Here is a 12,583-nt window from a genome sequence, read left to right as displayed (position 1 = left end):
TTGCTAAGGAGCAGTAAGTGTTCCACATCATCATATAAATTATACATGAATTAATGTTACACCGTGGGAAGAACATAACACATCTCCCCTCTCAAGAATAAAAAAAAAAAATTTGACATTATGAACATATCTAATCCTCATATTTTTTAGGCATAATACGTAAGCGTCCAGAACTAGTTGTGACTGCAGGAGTAAGATACCTCACTTGGACGAGGAACAACTTTGCATGCGTCAGCATCTTTTTGAGAATTTGAAGACACAGCAACCTCGATGTCAGAACATGGTGACACTTTTCTGGTGTTCCACCAATTACCATCTGATAGCTTCACACTGTTCCCCTTTACAAGAACGACCTTCTTGGGAGAAGACCATTTTGAGCAACCTTTTCTAGCTTTGTCCCCCACAAACACTCTTACAAACATTCCCTGCGTAAACAAACGTTTGGATTTCACGATTTTCTTATTGTGTCTGTAACAGTAAGCTTTTTGGTAATTGTCCACTCTGTATCGTACTCTACTTAAATTCACATCATGTTTTCCGGCTCTGTTCATCCAAGCTGGTACAGCTACTGAACACGGTACTCTGCCCTTGAGTAAGGAAAAAAGTTTCTCTTTTGTCACCGAATGAGGAGTGGTGCGATATGACCATAACATGTCCTTGATTTGTTGCCTCCAAGACTCTCCACTCATACACGCCAGTTGGACACACTCCACCAAAACTCTGTTGAAGCGTTCTACGAGGCCATTTCCCCTTGGATGGTAAACAGGTGTTCTAGTGTGTTTGATACCCCACTTGACAAGAAATGTTTCAAATTCCTCTGAAATAAATTGAGGTCCATTATCAGTGACGATCTTAGCAGGACAACCCTCCCTTCTGAAAACATCCTCACAAAATGAAATAACACTAGTGGACTTGACTTCTCTAATAAAAGCTACCTCCGGCCACTTAGAGAAGTAATCCACCATAAGTATGGCAAATCTCTCACACACGTTCAAGGCATCAAAAGGTCCACAAATATCGATGGCCAGTGTATCCCAAGGACCCTTAGGCATAGGTGATGACAAAATGGTGGTCTCCTGAGAAGAATGGGGTTTGTCACTACATGCACATGCTATGCAATCACAAACATAACGCTCAATTTGTATGTCCATACCTGGCCACCAAAAATCCTCTCTAATCCTTCTTTTCATAGCAGACATTCCACCATGTCCCTCGTGCATGATTTTCAACAATCTTTCTCTCAGCATCTCAGGTACAACCAACCTACACCCTCTTCTAATTAAACCATCTATAACGTTCAATTCAGACCAAATTAACTTAAATGATTACAATTCTTTGTGTAATCTCCATCCTTGTTCGTAACTTAAAACATTTTTGATCTTGCTCAACACGTCATCCTCTACAAGGGCTTTTCTCTAATCCTCCTCACTGATGGCACTACACATGTCTTTTACTTCTGCTACCATCCATTCATCATCTTCATCATTCTGTATCCTATCTAAAGGTAATCTTGATATGCAATCAGCATTCACATTCCGAGCACCAGGAATATACTTTATCTCAAAGATATACTCGTGAAGACGATATAACCACTTGGCGATTCTGAGAGTGGCTTTACCCGCACCTCTCGTGGAGAAAAGATCCACCAAGGGTTTGTGGTCAGTGTGTAGTTGGAATTTAGTTCCCCACACAAATGTTCGAAAATATTGCACACCCCACCAGCAAGCCAGAGCTTCTTTTTCACTGGTGGATTATGTGTGTTCTGCACCCATTAATGTGCGAGAAGCAAAAGCCACTACTCTTTCGTTTCCTCTGTGCACTTGAATATGTACAGCACCAAGACCATAATTACTTGCATCTGTGGAGATAATGGTCTGATCTTCAGGATCAAATGGTTTTAAGGTAACAGCGCTGGCAATGTCTTTTTAAAAAGCTTCAAAATTTAGTTGACACATTTCTGACCACTCAAATTTGGCACCCTTTTTCATCAATTTCCTCAACTCATGGACTTTATCTGAAAAATGTCATACAAATTTGGAATAATATTCTGCAAGGCCAAGAAACAACCTGAGTTGGTCCTTGTCACTCGGAGCAGGTGCTTTTTCTATGGCTTCAACTCAACTACGTTTGGGTTTTACACCATTGCACGTTAAAGTGTGGCCTAAATACTCAACTTCGCTCACGCCAAATTTACATTTATCTAAGGCTATTGTGAGTCCAGCATCTGACAGTTTCCTCAGTACCTCTTCCAATATTTTATCGTGATTGGTTTTATCACACCCCCCACACTAAAACGTCATCTTGGAACACTAAATCATTTTTCAAACATGCTAAAACAGATTGCATCACTCTTTGAAATACGGCCGAAGCCGACGCCAAACCAAAGGGCATGCGTACAAATTGAAAAGCACCCTCTGGAGTGATGAAGGATGTGATGTGTCTCGAATCTTCGTGCAATAATACCTGGTGATAAGCGTTGGACAAGTCCCATGTGGTGAAGTGTGTACCCCCTTTAACAGTTGCTAACATTTCGCTAATGCGGGGAAAAGGATGTCAGTCTATCTAAATGTTGTCCTTGACATCTCTCAAATCAATACACATACTAATATTTCCATTGAGTTTTCTGGCCAAAACTATTGGACTCAACCATTTGGATGCCTCAATGGGCTCAATTACTCCCTCAATACATAGCCTATGTAATTCGTCTTTTAGTTTATCTCTTAATATAAACTGAACATTCCTTACTTTATGTACTTTGGGAACAGCATCTACCTTTAAGATGATCCGATGTTTAAACTTTTTTAAACATCCTAATTTCTTACTAAACAAATCAGGAAATTTGGTAACCCAATTAGAAGTGTTCCCTGGTGATGTTAATAACACTTGTTGAGGATGATTCGGGTTTAACACAATATTAAGAGCCCTTTGTTCTTTCCAACCTAAAAGAGATCTACCCTTGTGCACAATATATAATTTTGCGGTAGTTTTTCTGCTCAAAAAGCACATTTCTGTTTCAACGTACCCCAAAACAGGTAGTTTTCCCCCACAATATCCTTCAGGAATAACATCAGTGGGTTGTAATTCATCTAATGTGCCTCCTAAACCTTCCCAAATGGATTTGTCAATGATGGTAAATGGGGAACAAGAATCCGCCCAGACTAGTACATCCTTACCCTTGATTTTAATTACGCATTTGGGAGGGCGATAACTATCATGTTTGCCCACTTCACATTTGAGAACCTGATTGGACTCTATGACCATCACTTCTACATTGTCATCATCACTGTTACTGTCATATGGAATGTCTTCTCTTTGAGACAAATTGGTCTGATTTACTAGGTTAACAGATTTTGGAATTGTAGAAGGTTGAGGACTCTTGCACCACCTCGTAAAATGTCTGAATCTCCTACACTTGTGACATCTGACTTTAACAGTTGGACAGTGATTAGCGTCAGCTGTGTGTTTTGGGCTACCACACCTGAAACAAAATTTAGATTTGAATTTAGCGCCTTCCTGTTTCTTCTCTGGAATAGTTTTTTCATCAACTTTTTTAACACTCATTTTAATGTTATGCACTGGTTCATCCTCTTGCACAATTTTTTTAGATGCTGTGTTGAGCTCTTTAACATATCTGGAGGTGTTCTCCATCCTTTTAGCTACTGATAGTGTTTTGTCTAAAGAAAGATCCTTCAAACCTAGTAATTGTTCTTGAATCTTGAGATTCGACATTCTATTAATTAATTGATCTCGGATTAGATCATCTCTCATATCGTTAAATTTACAAGTGATATCCAACATCCTTAAATTTGCTACATATTGCTCAATGGTTCCCCTGGTGATTGCACATGTGAATTTTTTTTGTGTCTTTCTACTACAACACTAATCATTTTTCCAAAATGTTCTTCCAAAGCTTTTAAAGCAATTTCATATACATCAATGTTGCTATCCCCCCCAGATTCACCTTCTGCATTTACCTCAATCATAGGTAACTTTTTTAGAACATTTCTGCCTTCTAATCCCAAAAATTGTTTAAGAATTGCTAGTTTCCTTTCATCACCACCTATGGCTTCCAAGTATGTTTCAAATGTTTCTTTCCAATGTTCCCACAACATACATGGTTGACCTGGACTTTGCAGGAAAAATGGTGGTGCAGGAATGACTTGGGATGTCATTATTTAAAATGAAAGATGAAAAGAAATGCAAAAAAAAAGAAACAATAAGATGCAGTAATATTGTCACAAATTTAAAGTAAGGTGTCTCTGTAAGGGAAAATGTTATGATTGCTTATTATGCTCAATAAAGTCTAAATAGTACCACAATATGGCTTGTAGAAAGAAGGTACCGAATAATGATGAGCAGAAGTGTGCGTATCAATGATGCAGTTGAACAAGGTTTTTTTTTTTTTTAAACGTGACACGCTTGTGAAGGTGTGCGTATCACTGAAGAACAGAAGACTCAGCGTGTGACCGGAGGTCGAATTGGACACTGTTGACGGAAGGAAGAAACAACGTGGGATGGAAAAGCCGACAAAACACTAGACCGGAATAGGTGAGTATTTATTTCTTGCTCAAAAAATGGCGGCACGTTGTATTACGCACGCAACGTGCTTGACGTGTGCATCGGGATGCTCTTCAGACGCTCATCGATCAGGAATGTCGGGCTTAGAAATGGCACGGCCCTCTCAGTGCACGGGCCTCGCAACGCTTGAGCCTTTGAAACACAGGAGTTCCTCGATGCGCGAGCCTCTCCAACGCACGGGTCTTTCAACTGTCACAAATTGAAAGTAAGCTTTCTTCATTAAACGTAATTTCGCTGCATATGCTTACATTCCTGTGTCCCAACACACAGTGAGTACAAATAACAGTAAAAATGTCCTTTCATAAACGGGAAGAACTTAAGTGACGATCTACCTTAAATGTAACAGCTCCATAGGAATTGTAAAGTCAGTTCTTCCATTAAAAAGAAACAAGTCTTAATTTCTTAATTAAGGTAGATGTTGTAATTGTCACAGTGGCTGGATGGACACTAGATGCCTGAGTGTCAGTACAAGTCTAAGAAAAGACAATGCAGGGGTCACTTACTGTCCATGAATATGTTCCTCCTTTAGTGAGACATAAAACCAGTGCAAAACGTTGGTGTGCTCCTCTAAGAAGGGGATCTCATCCTCGTCGCCAGTTTTGAAGAGGCAGGACACGTATAATGTATGAAGGATGGTTTATTAAGATATCACGACAGACCCCTGAAACACCAGCCGCTCACCACTTCAACTGCTCTCCTTCTGCTCTCTACATACTACAAAAGCATCATAGCAGGCAGGTTGCTAAGGAGCAGTAAGTGTTCCACATCATCATATAAATTATACATGAATTAATGTTACACAGTGAGAAGAACATAACACTTCCCAAGACCAGTATGCCCTTTGAGGAAGAGGAGAGCCAGTGTTGAACCTTTTCGAGATGACTCCCTGAGCAAGGCGTGAGAAAAAGGCTGTGCACCTATTGGGTCATTGCCCATGTGCAATGTTGACTCAGCAACCTCAGGAGCGGGCTGCAGTGGACTGAGCTGTTTGCGATGCGCAATAAGGGAGACTTGTTGAATCCACACCGCTGCATTGCGGTGACCCCTATGCCAGAAGGGGCCACCGTTACTGCTGCTAAAGGGACAAGTCTTGTAACTGCCAAAGTGGAGGTGATTGCACCAGAGGAGCCGGCCCTTGATGTGTAATCACCTCAGCATCCTGTATGCCAGGAGGGGCTGCCGGTAGGGATGCTGCCAGGAGGTTTTGGGCCGTCACCCGAGGAAAGACTGAGGCTGCGCTCAGCGAGTCGAGCCCGCACTGAGAAAACTGTCCCTGACAGACCCCTACGGACTGTGGAAGGTGCTGTGGATGCCGTCGTAACCTCGCTGGGCTCTAGTCGTGAGCTGACAGACTGGATTTCCCCCTGCTCCACAGGGTAGAGAAGATTACGTGGCTGCATCTTCGCAGACTGGGAGCATTTCCAATCACTGGGAAGCCGGCAGGGTCGCTCGGGAAGAAAGCCCATCTCTGCTGAGTGCTGTTGCGTGTAGCTTGAGCAGCCTGACTTCTCTGAAAAGGATCAGAACTCTTGGGTGGCTTTGGCCAGCTGAATGCTTCCATGCTGCTGGAGTGAGTAAGACTTGAACTGGTTGTGTTGGGCCCGGTGGGATTGCTGCTGGCGGTGCTGCAGCACCATAGACACTTTTGACTAAATTCCTAGAGAGTCAAAGAGAAGACAACTCATGAATACAGCCTAGTAGTAAGTATTCCCTTGCTGTGGGCACCATTGAGTGGGGCATAAGCCCTACTATGTTACAAGGAAGAGGGTGGGACAAAGATTTGCCTGACCAATGCTAGAACACCGACCTCAAGTGGATTCCGTTGTTCCTAGTGAATGTTGTTATTCCTTTGCATGTATAGTTTTAGAAAGGAAATACTTATTTTTCTTATAAAAACAAGTATTTGACTGGACATGATTATTTGACAATACTGTGTGCAGTTTAAGTTATGAGTGGTGTTCACTAAACTGTACCTATACTCCTCCCCCCTCCCCTGAGAGAGCCCTTGACTGCTCGTCCACAGCTACCACTGAGAGTCAACAGCAGAGGGGGTACTTGGCCCAGTTGCTTAGGATCCACAGTACGTGAGGCCCCAGGACATCAGGAGTAAAAGGCCTCGACCCACAGTTGCGCTTACTAGTCCCTGCGTGCCACGTTGCCCTCTGACAGCAATACTCCTCTGGGCAGAGCTTCAGTCACCTCTATGTACATTTTAAGGAATTGGTAACAATACATATTCCAGACAGCAACACACAGAGTAAAAAGTGGGAGTAAGTTGCAAAGTTAGCAAATAAGTTACTTAAAGGGATAGAATGACCCTGGAACTCATTACATACCGGCTTCAAACAAGATATCAATTTCATGAGCTTCAAAAAACAATTGAAAACTTACCTTTATTCCTAAACTTCTTTAAGCTTCCTCGCCCCAGTTAGTACTGATAGCGCTGGGAAGGCCGTTTCAGGTAGCCATGAGCTCTACAAGACGTGAATAGAATAGAATGGAAATTCTTACACACTGCTCAGCTAGTTGAAGTTGCTTTCCGGAAGCAAGCTGAAATAGTATGTGACCATACCTTATAAATAAATCAATGGTTTGTTTATAGGGCGTCACACAATTTATTCAATGTCATAATTCAGACCATTAACATGATGATGTTATGATCATGCTAGGAATAATGAATATTTATTACCTTAATTTAATTAACTGAATTGGTTGCACGCTCAGTCCAGAGCAACAACCATGTTATGAATTAACCTGTTGAAGGACTATGTCTCTCAGCATGCATCGTGTTGATGAGAATGTAAATGTATTCCACTTATGGTTTAAACTGATGGGATGGTACCTGCAAATAATTAGGCCGTTTTGGCATCAAATAGGCCAATAATTATATTGCACATCCTTGAGAAGGCCTATTGAGATGGGGGAAATTTTGGAGTGAGATTGGTTGTTCTTTATTTTGCGCATGTACACTAGCACTTCATTTAATGCATTTAAAAAAAATAAAGGACTTGATTGAGTATTTTAACATGCAGCTTTGCTTTTTCATTTATTAGTGACTTGTGAGACAGCAATAATGATACACCTTCTATGGTTTGAATTTGTCAGCCTTTCTTTAGGTTTCATCCCTCCATAATCATGGTTTTATCGCAAGTACTTGATAGTGGTATCCTTCTAGATAGTCTCAAACTTCCTCCCTTGTGACCACCACAACCTCCATATTATCAAAAGCACTGAGTGCGACTTTGGGATCTCTTGTAGTGTTTTTTTCATGACTAATCTTTAATTATACTAACCCAAATGAGGAGTGGTAGAAATATCAATCACTATATCTGCCTCCCTGCATCCATACAAACTATACAACTGTGGTATAAACCTGCCATACAATAATGCATGGCTGACCTACAGTCTAATGTCTTATTTACTAATGATGGTGCGCGGGTCACTTGTTCTGATCACACATACACCGAATACTCACCTGGGCCCAAACCACATTCACACAGTGAGCTAGTGAAACCCCGCTGACATCAATTTTGTGTAATACCTGTAATTCCATTATTCACTTTTACCAATTTGAAAATATAGTTTCCTTCCTCAATGAATCAGGTTTCTAAGTTAGATTAAGGTGAAATGACATTTGCCTCTTCACTTTGAATAACCACAGACTCAGGAAGTTTTGAAAAACCTTTATCTAAATTAATTTGTGAGTCAAATTTCAATTACAGTAACCACCTTCATATCAAGAGGTATAAATACACTAAATAATTCATAGCAAATAATAATGATCAATGATGCCGGTACCTGAAAAGGAGAAAAAGGGGGAAAAGGATAGAAATAGCCATAAAAGACAGATTTTCTAATTATATTTACCTATTGGTCTGAGATGAACCCAACTCCGTAGATAGGGGCCAGAAAGAATCTCCAGGACAGGCTACAGGTAGAAGATCAGGCAGATTCAGATCTGGAAGGGTAATCTCTATTCTGCAACGCCGGCGTTGCACCCCTCTCTGGCACTACTCTCCTCGAGTATCCCAGTTCCACGACTAGGTGATCAGATTGTTGATAAATCTCACAAACTCTCGGACAGAGTTTCCAGTAGCGGCAAAGTCTGAGATAACGTCACGGACAGAATCTGGAGCAGCATAAGCGTTGGGTCAGTGACGAGTCGAAATGACAGTACTGACAAAGAAACCTAGCTAGCTTACCTCAATTATACTATTCTCAGGGTTCATGTACCACCCCCAAATGTTGCATTTTATGTTTCCCCTCTGTTCTGATTGGTTAGGATGAGGAGGTGAGTTCATCACACCACCTAAAGTACGGATTTCATCTATGAATGATTGTTCTATGTGCCCGCCCCTTTATTTCCTTTCCCATTACTTTATTCCGCCCAAAATTCACATTACTCAGTAAGTTAAACATTATATTCAAAATTGTTTCTTTGTAAGGGTCATCAGTGGACATTCCCAGGCTTCTTTACTCAAGATGTCCTTGGCAGAGTGACACAGGAGCCATCTTTGTTTCCGGCTAGTCTTTATGCGCATGCGCACATTTCATGCGGGTTGAGATTCCAGTCACCCTCCGAGGCCCAAATAAGAACTAATAACAAATTCAGAAAAAGACAGAAATAAATGATTTCACTGTATACCACTTATCTCTACTCTATTCCCATTTACTTATTTTAAATCTTTTGCTTTAGTGTTTAATAAGCTTACGAGTTTTAGTTTATCAGCAGCAGGTGCTATAGCGTGTGAGTTTGAAGCGGCCATTTTTAATGCCACTGCGCAGCTGCAAAGGTTTCCCACCAAAAGCGACAGTGTCATACTACGTAGATGCAGAAGACGCATGCGCAATAGAAATCCCGCTTTTTGCTGGCCATTTTAAGACACTCGGGTTACTTGTTAGTAATGCACTTTGGAAAGCTTCCCCTGGATACTATATGCCGTGTATAATGCAATGTTAGTATTTACAAACGTGTTGGTTACGGGGTTACATGTTTATTTGAGAGGATTGCATACAAGCAAGTTTCTTTTACAAAACCTTGCTCCATCACTAATGGATATTTTCGGTTTGGCATGATAACCTTCACCCACATAATGTGGCATGCTTCATCCAAGGGATCTGCATGCACCCAGAAATAGTGGTATGCAGGTGGGTTCAACCAATATACATGGCAGCTCTTAAGTTGGCATTTGTCGGAGATAAAGATGCTTGGAATATGTTTCAGTTCAGTTTCAGTTCCAGGTTCCAACCTTACTAGGGGACAGAAACTAGCCTAGTCAAGTTTATTCAGAACACTTTTGTCTCATAAAGCCTTTCGTGGTGGCAAAAATTTAAATGTGAACAAATACAATTGAAGTAGAAGAAAATTAGTATATAAACAAGATAAAGGAATGGGTAACATAAAACACACGCATAACAAGTAAGGAGTTTGGTTTAAAACCGGGTTCAAAAATTGGAGACCAATAAACCGAATAAATGATTGATTATGGCACTAGGAAATATGAACCTTTATAGAAAGGTGGTAATTAATGTGTACAAACACAAAAGTCACCGGAACGATGTGTTCCACACTCTGTGGAACTTTCTTTTGGCACAAATCGTGCATCAACGATTCCTTTGTGAAGTCGAGAGCTTGCATTGAGGAAAAAGTACACAAAAGAAAGTAAATGAAGTGGGAGGAACGAGAAGAGAAAATATAAACTTAATAGAAAGAGAGATGGTGAGTTATCCAAAGAGATACCTGAAAAGTCAAGTAAACCAATTTGGATGTTTGAAAAGGCTCTTGTTATGCCTCAGTTTCTTCTTAGTGTCTCTAGCTAATTTCTCCAGCCACATCATATGATGATGTAATCACTTGTTGGACTCCACCCATCTAAGCAGACCCTTTTTTATCATCTACAAGTCAGAAAGTAGAATCATTCCTTGACCACGTTTTTCTCTCAGTACTTCATCAAGAAACAGAAAGCCATACAGCACCAGACCCAGCCACTCACCCGTGGTTCTGTACCTTGCATCGCCCCAGCAGTTGTGATTCCATACGCTTCCCTCTGCATGTTCATCCCCTGCTCTCAAAAGTGGTGTCCTCCACACCACTCCTTCATTATGCTCTAATCTAATAAGTATACCTTAGCTGGTGTGCAATGTCCCTTATAGAGGATCTTACGGATTGTTGCAAAAGTATTTTCTTTATGGTAGAAGTCCTCCCACTGCTTTGTATCCAGAGCATTGTTCAATTCCCTGTACCATTGCAGGTGGAATGGGAACTTTGCTTATTAATTGTGAGTTAAAGATCGAATACATTCTAGAGCCCAAATGCTATAAAGAGGATAGTGATTGAAAGAATCACTCAAACGATGAGAACTTGCTTGTCATCCCTGGCTTCACACTAGGTTGGACCACTCAGTGACTCGGTTGTTCATAGTGAAAGTGCTCTGTTTTGAGGGAGAGCACATTTCCTATTTAGGTTCTGACTTCCCTATTCCCCTGCTGAACAGGTCTCATAAACTAAAGCACCCTCTCTCCTTCCATGTTTTGAATTGGTTCCTGTCTAACCAAAGATGGAAATCGATCTTACGAAAAAGTCAGGTGAGTAGGAAGGGATAATTGACTAATCCTGCTCTACAAATCAAGTAATCCATAAAATGAGGGTTGCCTGCTGAGAGGTATACGTTCTGTTCTTGTTGATATCTCGGGTCCCCGGGGACTAGATTTCTCAATTATGTATTAGAGTTCGGGAAGCCTATCACATGTGGCATGCCCCAGGATTGCATGCTGCCTCCTGTCACCTTCAGCCTATACATGGAGCCCCTTGATCCTCTACTCACAAACAACATTTTAAAGATTCACCAATATGCTGATGACACACAACTCTAGTGGAAGGTCCTTTCTGCTTCGGACATTCAACTCCTTAAACACTGCCTGCATATCATCCAGACATGAATGTACTGTACCTACCTGAAGCACAACAAAACCAAGACAGAATTCCTGGTATTTGCCTAGAGCAGCAAACAAGAAACAGTACAGACCTGACTCAATGACATGAACCTTGATGGCTTTGAACCCCAACATTCACTGAATGCCAAGTCACTTGGTTTCACCATGCACATCAAGGTCACTGTCAAGGAACACATTTCCAAAAAACACAGATAGCCTGGTACTTGCTCTCTCTTCTAAAGAAACTGAAACTGTTTCTTCAAGAAACTGACTTCAGTACTGCTGTTTAACCCCTTGTACTCTCTCATCTGGATGGTGGTAAGGCCCCTGCTTCATGGCTTCCAGAGTTCACACTGGCAACCCTTATGGGCATCTGACACGATGCAGCACGTCTCATCCAGGGCATGGAGAAAAATGACATCACTGCCCTCCAGATGGGAATCAATTAGTTTCTCTTGCCGGCCTGAGCTATCTTCTAAACCAGCTGCATCATTTACAAAGCCATCACACCCAGCATCCATGCCTGTATGCATACTTTGCCACGTTTTTTATTGCAGACAAACATTTTGCCACCTGCACTGCAGCGTCTAATTTAATAGCGCTGCATTTGGGGGCGGTAGCAATAAAAAAAACTGCAATTACTGCGGTGCAAAAGCTGCTGTCTTGGTGTTTGCCCTCAGTAAAATGTCTGCAAGTAACCCCCGCTTATCTCGCAGACAAGCTCACCATCTCTGGTGTTTCTCTGTACTTCCGTAGCCAGGACACCAAAAGATTGTAGACTACGAAATGTAAAACAGAATAAATAGGGCAGCAGGCCATTTCCATCTGTGCACCCAGGATCTGGAACAACTTGTCTGTATCCCTGTATCCACGAGCTCCGCCCCAATGCTGCACCAATTTAGAAAAAAGTTGAAGACTCACTTTTCCTTAAAGAACACTACATCACAATGCATCAAGCATCCATAATACAGCATACTTTCCTATCACTTGTTGACTTTATGCTTGTCTTTGAGAATTTACAGCACACCACTGCCTTTTGGATAGGGTTGTGAGATGAAATACCATAAACATA

This window comes from Triturus cristatus, chromosome 7 (genome assembly GCF_964204655.1).
Source record: "Triturus cristatus chromosome 7, aTriCri1.1, whole genome shotgun sequence".
In the NCBI taxonomy this organism is placed as follows: domain Eukaryota; kingdom Metazoa; phylum Chordata; class Amphibia; order Caudata; family Salamandridae; genus Triturus; species Triturus cristatus.
Note: the sequence above shows the minus strand (reverse complement) of the source record.